This window comes from Periophthalmus magnuspinnatus, chromosome 22 (genome assembly GCF_009829125.3).
Source record: "Periophthalmus magnuspinnatus isolate fPerMag1 chromosome 22, fPerMag1.2.pri, whole genome shotgun sequence".
NCBI lineage: Eukaryota > Metazoa > Chordata > Actinopteri > Gobiiformes > Gobiidae > Periophthalmus > Periophthalmus magnuspinnatus.
Window position 1 is genome coordinate 10,510,541 of NC_047147.1, and position 13,717 is coordinate 10,524,257.

At 38.4% G+C, this 13,717-nt stretch overlaps 1 protein-coding gene across 1 annotated transcript in view; it reads left to right on the plus strand.

The window, feature by feature from the left end:
* Positions 1–13,717, plus strand: part of LOC117390787 (leucine-rich repeat and fibronectin type-III domain-containing protein 2) — a 124,432-nt gene that overhangs the window by 52,910 nt on the left and 57,805 nt on the right. Inside the window, exon 2 of the mRNA XM_055230958.1 lies at positions 1,780–1,892. The gene's annotated coding sequence lies outside the window, so the exon portion shown is untranslated. The remainder of the gene's footprint in view (positions 1–1,779; positions 1,893–13,717) is intronic.

Below are 13,717 nucleotides of genomic sequence, written 5' to 3' on the forward strand. Positions count from 1 at the left end.
AACAATAAAATAAAACAAAATAAATGTTGACAATAAGCTAAATTTGATAGGATTTTGTGTCTTATTGAAGTGTTTTTGATCGTGAAACCTGAAATTTGAGTTTATATTCGTTCCTTTCCATTACGACATCATATTTATTGTCCATTTTGAAAGATGAATACTGATATAATGGCAGCATAAATTATCCATACACTTAACAGTCTTAGACACCTGGTTTAGTGAGAGCCTTTATGGATCAAGCATTTACTTTCATTCTGTCCATTGTAAGTGTCCAGTGTTGATTGGCTCACTGTACTTGTGATCTGCCAGACCATAATGCATTGAGGCATGTATAGAAAAGCACTTGAAGAAATGAAACTTCAAAGAGCCCTGTGAGATAGCAGCTGCCCAATCAGATCTCACTTTAGCGGGATAATAGCATTCAGGTCCCTAGAGGCTCCGCAGAGGGATGTGTCATAAATTATGAATTTCCATGAGAACAGATATGGATGGTGGTGTCATGCAATAATTGGCACAGCACTCGGCGCAGTGATGTATGCTGCGGGCACCTGCCTTGAAAACGCCACAGATTTTTTGCAAAGTCAGTGCCACATAAAGAAGTGGCCCCAATTATGATGGTGACCCAGGGCAGAGAGGGCTGAACTCATTTAGTGACCTGTTGGACCGCATTGTGCAAGCAACAAGGAGTCAAGGTCTGACAAACTTTTTAAGCGCAGAGATGGAACACACTACGTTTTTTAAACTTTTAAGGAGGTTCAACTAAGGACGGGCATTGCAGATGTGAGAAACTAAGAATATGGTAGGCTGTCTGTGTAATTCCTCAGTTGTCCAGGCATGATCGTAGCAAAAGAAAAATTCTATTCTTTCAACTGAACAAAAGTGAAAATGTCCAAGTCGCTTCTTTAGTTCTGGTCAGATTGCTGGTGGACACTGCCTTATATCTATCTAAAGGGAGGAGCAAAACACAGTTACAGTTTGTTAGTGTTAGTGTGAACTGTGCCTGAGTCATATTTTGCATAATCGTTCAGGCCCCTAATGGATGCTCTCACACCTATTAACATATTGACTAGCACTTTTGTTTTCATTGTTTTGATTTACACCAGATGATAGAGTTATAAATAGGAGATAAATGATATCTAAGCCCCACATTCCTGTTCAAAGATGTCTTCCCTAACAAAAAAATCCCACTTTCCATATGGTACGCTATAGATTTAACGTTTTCTTTACTACTTACTACTGTTACACTATGGAAAAAGTGGTTAGAACATGAATTATTTGTCGTATTTGTCTTTTGCACCGTACCTTTTAAAACTAAATTCAAGTTCTGGGAATATATATTTTAATTCTTGAATAGGGGCATATTATTCTGGGGGAAAATATCTGACAAGTACGATTAGATTAGGATTCTGCACGTAGTAAACAACTTCTGCTGCGACACTGAAATATGAACTGATAAACAAATACAAGAAACCCATGAATTATAACATCAACACAAAACAACTTGTAATTCCACTCTCCACTTGTTAATATAGCACTCCAACTATAGAAGCTATGATTGTCCAGCCGTTTATCTCAAGTACCATTTGGAAATACTCACAACAAAATCCCCTTCTGAGACCACTCAAAACAGAAGTACGTGCTCAGAGGCTGGTGTGGGCTACTCAGCCATGGGTGCCAACAATACTTTATGCAGACTCACAAAAGGACCTTAAAAACCGTTCTTTGTCCCTGGTTCTTCGTCCATCGCCACATCAACACTTCTTGTTCTCTGTTTTGCAGGTGAAGGAGTGAATGAGTGCGGAAACCATTGAGCAGCACGTATTCAACCAACGCAGGATTCACCAGGGAGAGGCAGACTTGGGATTTATAGCTGTTTACAAGAGAAATTCAAGGTCGGTACAGAGCACTTTACACTTGGCTCAGATGCGAACACACATTTATATTTCTCATGGTGTTTTGTGTGTATTTGGTTGGTCTATTTTTGGATGTAGGAATCTGGTGCGAGATTAGTCGTGAATTTCATTATGATTCATGAGATACTCCAACAACAACAAGCTTTGTGCGTTTTGAATGAGTTTCATTTTGGTGAGTGTTTTTCAGTTATTTACATAGGCGTAATGCTTATATGTTTTGGCAATTTATTATTATTATTGCTTTATGTTTAGAATTTATTTATTTAATTTATTTATTTTTAATTATTTATTTTTAAATATTGTGTGGTGTTAATATTCATTCAGTTATTCTATTTTGATTGCTTCCCCAAAACTTGGCTATGTGGCATAAAATGGCAGATCTCACAGTGACCTTCGTGGTAAAATGCTAACTGCTACAAACTCACTGTTGGTGTCATTTGATTTTATTTATTTAATTTTACGTCATGCTGCTAAGTTAGACCAGCCGTTTATAAAAATGTCAACATTAGTATGAAAAGCTTTTAAAGTGTCGGTCTCCGCTGTGGGGCCATGACAGGATCAGGTTCCCTGTGTAATTCCTCGGCCTTATGTGGCACGCCATCAGACATATGGTGCTCTGATGATAGCACTACACCAGCCGCTTTGGGTTTCATATCCAAGATGAAAAGTCAAGATAGTTCAGTTACAAGTCTGGCAGGGATTTCATTTGAGAGATTTTTGTGTGGTATTTTGTTAAAGCCATAAGTAGGAGGATTAACTTTGTACTGAGACTACAATGCAGTTGTGAAAGAACACCATACATACAGCGCTGTGAAAAAGTACTACACCTCTTACCAATTACAAACTTTTTCTGCACCTTTCTCACTATTTCAGATCAAGCAAACTTAGATATTAGGCAACAATAACTCACACGTAAAGTAAACTCAACATGCAGTTTAAAGTGCTGGTTTCATTTATTAAGGGAAAAAAGGCATCCAACCTACATGGCCCATGTGAAAAATGTGGCCCCTTAAATCTAATGACTGGTTGAATCACCCTGAGACTGCAGTCAAGCGTCTGCCATAACTGACAATGAGTCTTTTGCATCGCTGTGGAGGAATTTTGTATCTTATATGTCAAAAAATAAGCAAGACATTTAAACCTGGCTCTTTTCATGTTTCTGTTTTGAATGTCCCAAAAATGATTTTTTTTTACAAATAAAATGCATTATGAAAAACTTGAAATTACATTTTTTTTTTACACTTGTAAATGTAAATAAAATGTAGTGTGTATTTCAAATTGACATCTCTAAATGTAAGATTTTTTCCCTATTCACCTGCCGTGTCTCACCGTATTAAGCTGATTTAAATCACAGCATTTGATCTTATGTTTAAATCTGACAGTTCACCCTCATTATGTCAGGTTTTCATTTGGAGTTTTTTGGCCTGTATTGTTCAGTAGCTAAAAGTAGGTAGAGGACAAAACAAACTGACTTGGGATTCAGTGTGACCCTGTGACCCTAAGTCCTCCCCAGTCTCCATTTGTGCACCGGCCTCACTGACCTCTGCTTGTTTACTGCATCATTCTCTCCTGATATATATCTTTTTAACACTCACTGCAATTCCCAATTCACCTTCCCCTATTTCCAACCCCATGTGGCATCCTTCTATGAAATTTATCCCAGTATTTTTCATGGTCTCGTTTAATTCATAGATAGGCACAAGCCAGTGTGGGTTTTTTTTTGTTTTTTTGTTTTTTTGATAGAGGGAAGGGTAGTTGTTGCAAAAATCCAACCACAAACCCAATGCCTTAAATGTGCACTATATAACTTTTTTTTTGTTTGAGAGTCTGCCACCTCCACGTCACTAGGGAAATGTTGTTTTGCCTGGAATGTTCCAAAGTATGACATTAAACTTATCTATCATGCATATAAATGCTCCTAAACTGTGCTTTATTTGTGGTGGCACTCCCGGTTAAGCAGGAATCTCATTCGTTTCAATGGAGAATTTGGGAAAAGTTTTGCTGCTAAAATATGATGTGAAGTAGACTGATTTGTGTAAAATGTTTATGTGCATCAACAACTCAACCAGACTTTGGGAATAAGGTGAATATACCTGTGTATTTATTGCTAAAAAAAACAAGCATTCTAAGTATGAGCGGGGATCGCCTCTCCACAGATCTGTTTGACTCTTTCATTCTGTGTTATCCACTTGTCTCTTTTGAGGTGGATGCATGTTATGACATATGAACATTCTAGGGAAAACAATAACATCAGACAAACGGGGGTGGACCAAGTCACTAGTGCACCTTTAAATGCTGTATTTTGTTCTCCCACGTTCCTTTTGTATGATTTTGTTATTGTGTGCTTCCTTTCATCTTTCTCCTTGACCACTTGCCCTGTCTCTGTCCATCTTTCCTGCATTTGTAAGTCCAACCACATTTTGTTTACTCCTGTCTTCTGACCTTTTGCGGGAACATCCGTCAGTTTTTTTTGCCCTTCTTCAAATTTTGTTTTTCCAACGCTGCCAAGGACGTTAGGCTTTGGGGTTTTTGATGGTAAGCCTGTTAGCAAGAAAGATTATAGCTACATATAAAGGTGGGACGAGCGCCTCCTTGTCGCCATGGAGATGCCTTTGCGTAGAGTGTTCCAAAAGATGTCGTTAAAGTTGCATTTATTGAATTACATGTGTCTATATTGCTCAAAAATACGTCTGTGTACTCTCTCAGTCGTCCAGGTAAGACCAATAGGACACAAGAGAAAGAGAACAATAGAGCCATAAGAGTTGTATGAATATGCTAAGTAGGTCTCAGGCACAGTGCTGACTTAGTGTAGCTCAACAGACCTAGCCTACATACAGAAGCTGTAAACCAAAGCTGTGTTTTTTTTCAGTCTCAGTGTAGTTAGCTCCTTTCTTCAGATAGATTTAAGGCAGTGTCCAGCAGTAATCTGACCAGAACTGAAGAATTGGCTTGTATGCGCAGTGCAATTCTCAAATCACTGCTCTGGCTCCCTGTTTCAGCCTGGATTGAATAGAAAATCCTTCTGCTTACCCACAAATGCATCACAGCATCACAGATCAGGCACCACTGTATCTGCAAGACCTGATCACTTTGCAATCTTCAAACCACACACTCAGATCTTCAAGTGGCTCCTTCAGGTCCACCCCCACTAGGCTCCGTACAATGGGGAACCGAGCCTTCTGTTCAGCTGCACCACGACCCTGTCCAGCTGAGAGCCACACAGAGCCTGTACTTGTTTAAAGCTAATCTAAAGACCTTTTAATTTAGATAAGATGATTGTTTTAGCATGTAGCAATTAGTATCGGTTTAAAGTTCTTGTTTTATTGTAGCACTCTGAGATTGTATGGAATGAAGAGTGCATTATAAATAAAATGTATTATTATTTATTATTATTAATGTCTTCACTCCTACAACTTTTTGTCCCGTTGACAGATTTTACATTTGGCTTTCGGGTCAAAAATACCTGGTCACATTTTTATATACTGTAGTGCTTTTCCATCTTCAAGGCACTCAATGCACTTTACATCAACTAGTGTGTGATAGTACATCTTTACATCCAATTTAACGACGCTGGACCAAAAACTGAGGTTGGAGCTTGTTTAAACTGCACCATAAATACTCAAATGTGTTAAATGATCACTAACATAGAAGACTATCAAAAGCATTTACCCCAGAACTATCTGATTTCCTTGCTTAGTATTAGACACCTCATTCCGAGACGATGCGCTCGAGTACTGCCCTTCTACTTTTTCTATCACGTTCATTTCTTCTTGAAGACATATTTCATCCTTGTGGCAATGACTTACGCAGCCACTGACATTGTACCAGATGAGGTTAGCCCAATGACACCCCCTGTAGGAATATTCCAGCAGTTTTATTATATATTTTATAGGCGGAGAATCCCATGGCACTTTGAAGGACGGCCAGGGTCAACTCTATCTACCTGACGTATTGTTTCAATGGCGGGGACTGTGGTTAGATGTTCCAACTCCATCAACCTGTTTGAGCTTTTATATCGGGATGACAGCTTTGGCTATGGTGAAAAATAACATGTGACATAACAAGCAAAACAAGCAAGAATCAAACACTTGGGATTATTTTGAAATCGGGTTGTATCATTGGCTGGAAAACTGAGATTATCTGGCAACAACACATTAATTAGCTCTAATAATCCATGACGAAAGACTAAGAATGAGTCAGGCTTATTAACTACTTAAATAAATACTTACCTGCAATGTGTCACTGTCAAATGTTCCAACAATTAATCTGTGTGGAAGTGAGCGTCTATGCATATTTACATTTATAAAACAAATATGAGGTTATGTATTGTCTTACCTTTTACTTTTTTGCATACTGTAGGCTGTTTTGGTGCACAGTAATAGTATCTAGATTAATTCAGACAACTAATATCGTTTTAAAATGTGAACACGTCAGTTTCGGTATCATCTCCGGTGATAGATGAAGCTTCCAGACATGTTTCATTTGCACATCCCAAAGTGCATTTATTTCCTAGAGCACGTTTAACACTGATTAATTGATGCCAAATAAAGATCCCCCCCCACACCGTACCCTCCCACACACATGAAACTCATCAGCTTCACATGAATTTTAATAATAGTCAATGGAATATTGATGTGATCTGAATATGTCACTCCAAAACATTTAGGGTAAGTGGGAGGCGGCTCCCCGTGGACACAGCGTATCGCCATGTAACGAGGCTGGGCGATTTGATTGGAGCGTGTTGGAGTTCACTTTCACTTTGGAGGAGGTTTAGTTTTGGTTGACAGACAGCACTGACACAGATTAAGAGATAGAAGCTTAAAAAAATGTTTCAACTTGTAAACAAAAGCTTGACAATAGGTTACATGTACATTAAATGGGGAAATGTATTTGTTTATAGAACTAATTGCGAAAACCAGATGAGAGGTTCTGAGTTTGAAGCATTACTTACAACTATTAGCATTTTACACACATTAAAATAAAACTTTATCAGTGTATCTTGACCTACGGTGAAACAAATCTGAACAATTTCCATTTTGCATTTCCCAAAGTTTGTTATTGATTGACTTTTTTGGTTCAACGTTGATGTTGCGCCTGCTCTGAGTAAAAAAATGAAAATTGAAAATAAATTTGAATTCAGAAAGTATTCGCCAAAAGGTTATGCATAATGACTTGTGTTGTCGTAGCCTCTTTTGTTTTGATTATATCGAGAGCAGAGGAAATATTGTTTAGTTCTCTTGTCACAGCAGCAAATGAACATTACGGGTTTACAAATGAGGAGTCTGACTGTCCTTTTTCCGCACGAGGCCAACGGGGGTCTTTGCTGGTTCCGAAATACAAATTAAAAGCAATAGTCCAATAAAGCCTTGAAGTGGGGTAATTATCAGGAGGTTATTGTTTTTTTTTAGTGAATTACGTCGGTGTAATTAGAGTTTCATCTGCAGGGAGTGAACTTTTAACTGCATTTTTACAGTGATATGTTGTGTCCTTGCTTACAAATTGATTTCGTATTTTTGTTTTTGACTGGCAAATTTGTCAGCTATAACACTGGACGTATCCCGCAATAGTGAAGATATTTGCTGGATTATATTAGATTAGACTAGATTATTTGAAGACAGACATTATTGTGCTTTTGTGTGTGCTATATTAGATCATTACGTTATGATTTGGACATTTTAAATTGCAATACTGATCTAAAACGACTTAATAAAAGAAACAAGTGCGCTGATTATCCGCATTAGAAAACTGTGGTCCCCAATGGGAGCTGACATCGCGTAAACGTCCAACAACGAAGAGCCGTGAAGTTGTCGACACCTCCGATGGACAGCTGCACTTCGTGATTTTTTTTTATTTGTACCAAAACTATTGCCAGCGATCCAGAATAAACATTTCTTCAATACTTTACAAAAGATGTGCGTCTGGTATCGGTGAATCTCTCTCGCTTTCAAGTAGACGTGATTGACAGGTGGATAATTAGGGACACACATGATCCATATTGGAGAAATTAAGGGATAAAAACATCACATGGGGCTGGAAAACAAATCGAATTTCTGCAGAATCAATGAGCGAAGAACTAAACTCTGAGGTGAGATACGTTTGATTGTATTCCGATTGTATTCACCAAAAAAAAAAAAAGCAAATCTGACTGCACGATCATGTTTCAACTGGGCTTGAGATGCAACTCAGGATGTGGGGACAAGACTGATATCAATCTGTATAAAAATATAAAGCGATAACGACTATGCCAAATCCTATGAAAATAAAATTGGTGCACAAAGTAAGTACAGAGCAGTGGGCGTGTACCGGTGGCAGGGAAAATGGGGGTTGATTGGAGCGTCTTGAATACAGAAGTATAAAGATTACTCACAAATCAAGTGTATCATGGGTAAAAGCTTTAAAAAGTTGATTTCGTTTCGCTTTAACAATTGGGCTAGACTACTCTATTGTAAGTCATCACCCACCCTATCTTGCAATCCTTTGTTCATTTAACCTACTTTAGAGTGAAACAGCCCCCTTCACCAACATAAAACTGCATTTAGCTTGCTTCTATTCCACTACATTTTTTATATCCAAGACAAACCGTAACACACTTTCTATGTTCTATTGAGTCAACAGAACCAAACTTGACAGTCGAACAAAATCTGCCTTATTTCACGGTCACGCGGATTATTTAAAACTAGCTGATGAAACTGTGGAGCTAATCATTATGTGCCATTTTGTATCTTTCTTTTTGCCTTGAGGTGGCTTTGATCAGGAAACGACGGAATGTTTGTTGAAAATCCCTGAATAGCTCTACCCCCCCTACAGCATCTGTTTATGAACTTGTCCCAAAACTGTCACCGTATGTCACAAAAACGTACACCCCAAGGAGAGGTGGGAGGTTGGAGAACAGGATCTGTCTAAGCAGCAGTTTAATGTCGCCATACCTTCTCCATACATTAGTCACTCAAGCCTTAAAGCTATATTGTGTAAGTAGTCTGCGCACCTGCCTTGCATCACCATGGAGACAGGTGCCGTTTCTTCTTCTTGCATCATTGTGTAAATTATGTTGAAAGATGAGCACTCTGAGCTCAAGGTTAGAATAATATATGAGGTTTAATGTACATGTTTAGTGATACATAAATAAAATAAAACAAAGCAGTTATATGACATTATTGAGCTCTATTTGGTTGAAATTGTTACACAAAATCAATCTTTCCGCACGTTTTTACCACAAATCAACACAATTTGAATTTTTTTAAAGTCAATTTCCAAAAGTCACATTCAAATCTAACTAATATATAGTTTTAACAACCGTGATGAAATCCTAATTGGTCCAATGTGTTATGATGCCAAAGAGGAGTCCCCAAGTTTGTCTGACCACAAAGGTGAATGTTAAAAATGTAATACAAGCTCCCTCTGCTTTGCGCTTTAAATATTTATTCACTTAAAGGTTGAGATGGTCAGGATCAGCATATTTTAACCTTCTACGGTGTGAAATGCCCAGGACAACTTGAGGGGTGGTATGACAGAAAGTGTAATATTCTTTGATTAAAACTTTGGTGATAAGATTTGCGAGATGTGACGTGACGTATGTGAATGTGAGAATCAAATGATGTTGAAAATAATGTTTGTGCTGTTACCTTGGAGTCAGTTGGAGCTGTCAGAAAAATTATACTAAACAAAATGAGATACTTATTTTAACAGATTCTTTCTTCAGAACAAGGTTTAGTTTGTTTTCATACCTGCTCATTAGTGTTTTTCTTCAGAGTGGTCACGTAATATTGCTGTGATGTCTCCAGTCAGCAGATTTAAACACGTTTTGGCACTATCTTCCTACCGGTTGAGGCAGGACGACAGCGCCATCTGCAGTCCGGCTTCTTCAGGACAGTATCCCAGGTGTGCGAGAGTAAAAAGGCCCCCCCTCGTCCCGGTTTAAAGTCCTGTCGGCGCGTTTCCGTATTTCTTTTGCCTCCTTAATCAAGCAACAATGTTCGTTGTCCTCTGTCCTTATGACGTTTGCTCCGTCTCAGTCCATAATGTGGTTTTCTCTTTTGCAGCGGTCAGAAATGGCTGATTTGAATTGGTCGTGTGCACGTCTTTGCTGTTTCCTTCTCACATTTTGTCCGATTTACTGAATGCCAATCGAAACAGTCAGGTATGAAAACAAACTAAACCTTGGTCTGAAAATAAATTATTGTAAGACCAGATGAAGTATCGATACTGAAGGAAATTGAAGAATCTATTATTACTTTGTGTTGAAAAGTACGTTCTGTTTTGTTATCATTGCGGTGTCGAAATCTGTGTCAAGCGAATCAAACTTACCCTTTGTGAATATTTCTATCAGATATTGATCAAAAAATGTGGTAACAGCATCAAACATCTGATGAATTCGAAGTTTGTGATTTTTCCATTTGCTTATTGCACGTTGCAGACTTCTGTGTTACTGTAAACCTCATAACTTACTCCGCTCTCCATCTGAACCAGGGTTAAAGCTCATCAATAATTCTATGAGGCGGCTTTGATTGTTCATTAGTACAGAATGTTCCTTTGGAGAAATGACAGCTGCTATTTGAAGCAAACTTTTATTAAACGTGACCATGCCAAACGGTCAGGCCAATAAATGTATTTAACTGTCTATGAATAATTTAGTGGGTAAAATTAGTCATTTATTTATGCATGATTGGATGAAACGTACCTCATGCTTGCCCGTGCAGTTAGCGCCAATTAACTGTATATGGATTCTGTTTAATTAATCTCTGTGGTCTGAGGAAGAATTGATCATGTCCTGAGCACAACACGGAGTCAATATTAAACTTGCACCGTGGAACTTTTCTCTGCTGGACATATTAGTGCTTTGTATGGAGCGTTCCACAGTATTGCGTTAAATCTAATCTGTCTATTTAATGGAGCAGGAGACACCACAAGGGTACGTTAGAGCCAGGTCAGATCTGCGGAGACGAATGACATTGAATACATGCATGTCGAAGCAATATGGCTTTCAATGGACTTCAAAAATCTCTATTTGTTGACTATTTGATTTAGATTTTTAAGGATTTAGGGCAACAGCTGGCAGAAGAATGCATGGTGTGAGTTAGCTGATGATTTTGGAATTAATCTACCTTTTTTACATATAAATATCTCTTTTCCTTGTACATTTTAGTTGTTACGTGCCACTTTGTCCGGGAGGGTGGCACGCAACGGAATGATGTCAAAACCGGGTGTAGAACAAAACGGGAGCGTGGAGACGTGGTAAAAAACAATTATAAAGTAGATTTTATTCTTACAAAATGACGTTCAAAGGTGGATACAAATTAAACAAATAGATAATACAAAAATAAGCTAAAAAAAAAAAAAGCTGTGGTGCGCTCTCCAGGCTTTTATTCCCCAGTTGATTGCTGGTTGTTCCAGGTGTGGCTCAACAGGTGGGTGGATCTGGATAAGCGGAGGCAAACAGGCTAAACAGGACTGGTCTGTAACATCAGTTAAAATAATAGTTGCATGCACTCGAGCAGCAGCTGTAGTCTTGAGAGTGCAGTGTTGGTCATATGCACGATCAAATCATTCAATAGTTTGGATCATTTTTGCTACACCTCAAAAGATCTCCATAGACATAGTTGGTGCACTCTATACTAGAAAAGTTGCGTGGTACACCTTTAAAGAAGACTGACTGTGCTTGTGTCTGCTGTATAGTTATAATCTATGACGCCCGTGGATCATTAAGTTATAATTTTCCCATTTTACATTGCAATATGTATCTAAAACAACAACAATCGCAGCTGTCGGCCCCTCGTATGGATAGCTGCAGGTCACACGAGCGAGTAGATTTTTTGTACTTTGGACCAAAATAACTTGCCGATGCTGATGAATCCTACGCATATCATCGATTATGAATGAAGTAAGCAGAGAGCAGTGGGCGTATGCCAGTGGCGGTAAAAACGAGGATTGATAAGCGATATGGCGCCTTGAAAATGGGGGATTAAAGATTGTTTATTGGAGTGATTCGTGTTTGTTTGAACAACTTGGAAAGGATAAATAAGATAAGGAAACAGTGTGGTTAAAAGCTCTCTCGATTTTTGTAGAATAGGTCTGCTGTAAGGACTTTTAACATTAGCGTTCCATGATACTGTTTTGGGGTATTCATATTCAACACTCACGTAACACTGTTGAGAGTGAGGATAATAAATGTAAATAATTATAGTACTATAAGAGCTCACAGCCTCGTAAACAGCCATTGTCATCAAATATTCATAGTGTCATCTCATCAGTTTTGCCATCTGAGCAGGCGCTTGCCAAAATGTTTATTGCTGATGCATTTCAAACTGGAGACAACATCCCAGTCTCCCAAAAGAGGAGCACTAAAACTGACAGGAATTCTGTAATTAGATCCATCTCAGTGGTAAGTCCGCTTTGTGCATAAATATAGGCTGTTGTTCTGTACGTTCATTTGGACGGGGCTTTTGTAACGGGTGATTTGAATTGTGGGGGAAACATATTCACTAATGGGATAACAATGTGTAATATGTTCAGAAAGATCAGTTGCCGTTGTCAAGCTCATAATAGAAATAATGTTTTGTTATAAAAAATAGCATTATGTGAGGATTAAATAACTTGGAGCAGTGTGTTAAACAGTTTGAATGTTCCATCACGGACTCTAGAACAATCCGTTTACACCGTGGTCCTGGTATAAACTGAAAATGGGAAATATTTTAATCTAACGACCTTCTGGCTCTCTGTGGGTATGAAAGGCATTCATTATTTTAGTTTTAGTTTAGTTTAGTTTAGTTGGGTCTCTCATTTCTGCAGTGTAGACCAGGAAGTTGTTTCTTATTTCTGTTATTAAGTAATTTAGATGAATATTGAGGTAATAGTTAAGTTTATAGTTTTATTTTAAATACCTGTAAAAAGTATATTATATTTTCTTTAACAGAGAAAGTGAATGTGTGTTGAAAGCATTCTCTTGCAAGTATTGGCCTATGGAAAATATGATATGTAACTGGTTGGTAGAGCTGTCAGATTCACTGATCCACAGGTTGACGGTGCGGTTCCAGCTCCCACGGTTAAATGCTGCTGTTGTGTCCTTGGGCAAGACACTTAACCCACCTCGTACCCAGTGTCTGCGTGCACTGGTGTATGAATGTGGTTGGGAATTTAATTTAAAGTGCTTTGAGTGCCTTAAAAGTGGGAAAATGCTATATAAAAGTGTGATTATTTACTGTTTGATCTTTTAAAAATACTGTATATATATTTGTAATGAAGCAGGTGTGCAAAAGTTGAACGAGAAAAGTCATTGTATAGTTTTGACATTTGCATCTTTTTTATTTTCTTGGAAATCTCATCCATCCATTTTCTTCCGCTTATCTGGGGCAGCAGTCTACGCAGGGACTCCCAGATTTCCCCCACCAAGGCAGGTCCTCCAGCTCCTTCGGTGGGACCCCAAGGCGTTCCCAGACCAGCCGAGAGACATAGTTCCTCCAGCGTGTCCTTGGTCTTCCCCGGGGCTTCCTCCCGGTGGGACATGCCCAGAACACCTCCCCCTGTAAATCTCATTATGGGTTAAAATATTTGGTGATGTTTGGTAGCTTGGTGTGCAACTGGCCTCAAATAAAATAACACAGTACAACTTTGTTTTAGTTCCAATAATCATGTTTTACAAAATGTTTTAATGAGACACACGACGCTGGAACAGTGTGCATGTTCTTTTATTGTAGAACACAGAAAATCTTTCACAGAAAACAAAACTTCATTTTCACGATGAATCTAATTAAATGAATATAAAAGCTTTGCCTGTCTTTTTCAAAATATGACTGCAGCTTCTTCCAACT